Source organism: Octopus bimaculoides, chromosome 12 (assembly GCF_001194135.2).
Source record: "Octopus bimaculoides isolate UCB-OBI-ISO-001 chromosome 12, ASM119413v2, whole genome shotgun sequence".
Classification (NCBI taxonomy): domain Eukaryota; kingdom Metazoa; phylum Mollusca; class Cephalopoda; order Octopoda; family Octopodidae; genus Octopus; species Octopus bimaculoides.
Genome location: NC_068992.1, coordinates 29,147,489 through 29,150,717, shown reverse-complemented (window position 1 = coordinate 29,150,717; position 3,229 = coordinate 29,147,489).

Here is a 3,229-nt window from a genome sequence, read left to right as displayed (position 1 = left end):
TATATATATATATATATATATATATATATATGCATATATATCAATACATATACATATAAATGTGTGGAGCGTGTGTGTCTGTGTCTGTGTGTGTGTCTGTGTGTATGTGTGTGTTTATTTCGTCTAGGTGATTCGTAAGAAATTAATTTCCTTGAAAATGATTTATATTTCCAGTGAAATAACGGTATATTTCACAACAAAGGAAATGCGCACACATTTGCACACGAGTGTATGCATACGTATTTTGTATGAAGGTGCACAAGTACTCACGTATACTAAGGAATGCGTCTCTGGGTGTGGGTGTGTGGGTAGGTGTGCACCTGTGACTGCCTCTGTGTATAATATATGGATGTAAATATACAGATATATACATATATATGTATATATATATATATATGTATATATATTTATGTATGTGCGTGTATATATATATATATATATGTGTGTGTGTGTGTGTGTGTGTGTGTGTATGTGTGTGTCTGTGTGTCTGTGTGTGTGTGTGTATGTGTGTGTGTGTGTGTGTATGTATGTATATATGTATACATATATGCGTTGGCACGTAAATAAATATGTAGATATGTGAATGTGTATGTAGAAGAAAGACACAGAAAAAGAAGGGAGAGAGAGATAGGCGATTTCAGTTCCCATTGGGGTCGGCCTCACCTTACATCTCTCTGGATTCGATAAAATAAGCGCCAGCAGTATATTTGTGTCTGCTCAATCAACTGTTCGCCTTACTTTGAACAATTGACCTTGTGTCTGTACAAAAAATAAATCAATATTTGTCGTACGAATGTCGATGTGTAATTTCCTCATGTTTGCTCGTTAGACATAGCTTTGCGCGAAGTTGGTTGAGCGGGTAAAGTATTGGTTAACTGGCCTCGTAGGCCAGAGGTTCAAACAGCTTCTGACGTATTATGTCATGTTTCTGTACTGAATTCTTTATCTTGTATTATTACTTTAGCTCTATATTCTGTTGACAACTGGTGTGTGATCAATCTGAGAATGTGTTCAACATGTGACCTAACTCAAATCAATTTGTTCGGACCATCTCGTCATGTGTACAGAATTCAGTTTTGGTCATTAGTTATTGTTATTTGCTTTTGTGATGCTAATTGAGTCCTAGGTTATCCTTGATTAATCAAACCTGTAATGTTGCAGCCTTGACTACTCATTTGTTTACACCCACAATGCATAATGATTATATTTTCCAAACATCTTCTATTTTTAAAACAGTGTGGTGATATTTGAGAGAGATTTGGGTGTAGTTCTAGCATGTTGAATGAACTTGTAAAGACTTAGTCACTTTCCTCAAACCGTTCAAAGTAGCTGATAAATCTCCTTCACGCTTACTGCCACCGCCTTTTAAAAGCATCTGATACAGAAGATAAGATAGATGTGTTATTCAAGAACAGAAAGCTGGATCGTACAGAATGATCATAGCAGAACCTGAAAGAGACGACTCTACATGAAACAGCTATGAACAGTGTTAAAAGAAAATGGATGGGTTGTTGCTTCACTCCAGATGAGTACTTAACTACCAGACCTATATACTATCCTATCATAATATCGGTAAAACTGGGATTTTGCAATATTATTTTATCCACTCAGCTTTACATGTTTACACTTTCATCGCCTTCAAAGTATTCTCTATTTGAAACGATGCATCGGTCCAGAAGCGTTGTCTACTGTTCGAAGCAGTCCTGAAACTCTTGCGGAGTTATGTCTTTTAACGTCTCTGTCGTTTATTGTTTTGTTTTTTTTTCATCACCTCTTCCACATCTACAAAACGTTTTCCTGTAAGGGTTTGTTTTCATTCGGGGGAACAAAAAAGCCCAGGGAGCAACATCGGGTGAATAGAGAGCGTGAGTAAGCGGGGGTTATGCCATTTTTTGTTAAAGAACTGTCTCACACTCGAGGCGGTGTGTGCATGCTCATTGTCGCGATGAAACCACCACTCTCCACTTTGCCACAAATTTGTGGGGACAATTCCTTTCACATCCATAAAACAAACCATCATCTTCATGACATTGGACTTCACTTCATGCGCTTTTGGGGTTGACATTGAATGTTTCCATTGATTTGATTGCTGCTTCGTTTCTGGGTCGCAGCTGCAACACCAGCTTTCTTGACCAGTGATGACCTACCAAAAAAAGGTTTGGATCAACTTCCAACTGTTCTTTCAGTTCACGACACGAATACACTCGTGACTGATTTTGATTTCCGGTAGCAAGTGAAGCACAAAGTTTGCTACAACCCTTTTCATTTGCAATTCCTCGCTCAAAATTCATTGGCAGGAGCTCCAGGACACGTTCGTCACTTTTTCGGCGACGGCCCCCACGATCAGTTCACAAATTTTCGTGATGTTTTCATTCGTTCGGGAGGTCGACAGTCGCCCTGAACGAGGTTGGTCTTCAAGCAACAAGTGACCATTCCTAAAGCGTAAAAACCGCTCGTAAATTTTGTTTTTGCTCATAGCAGCGTTACCTTGTAAGCTGTCTGAAGCATGACAACTGTTTCAGCCGCCGTTTTACCCAGCAGAAAACAGATTTTCATGGAATCACGCTGTTCCTTCGTTTCAACCAACGCAAAAATCGACGTACAGGGGAGAATCACTGCAAAACTAAGATGCACCATGTGGTAGTACGACCTTACAAGATGACGCCGGTCGGCAGACTGATGCAAGAGGGTAGCCTCAACTAGCTCTTAGCGGCGGCAGCCTGAACTACAACTGAGTTGTCCCACAGAGACCGTTTCGGTTACTTTGGGGTACCGTACCCCCTCTTACATTTCTTTTTGTAAGATGTGATTTTAGGGACTTTTGGCTTTTATATGTATCAGTTCAAGGAAACACAGAGAGGTCTCCTATTAACTTCGGTTTCTGCGTAACTGGACGTTCACACCACGACAATGTCATCATACACATAACAGCCATCACGAGTTAGTAACATTAGTTACTGAGAACGAAGACAACCATCTCACCTCACACATCTTAAGAGAGAGAGAGAGGGAGGAGGAAGAAAGTGTGAGGAGGAGGAAGAAAGAGTGAGGAGGAGGAAGAATGAGTGAGGAGGAGGAAGAAAGAGTGAGGAGGAGGACAAAAGAGTGAGGAGGAGGAAGAAAGAGTGAGGAGGAGGAAGAAAGAGTGAGGAGGAGGAAGAAAGAGTGAGGAGGAGGAAGGAGGAGTGAGGAGGAGGAAGGAGGAGTGAGGAGGAGGAAGAAAGAGTGA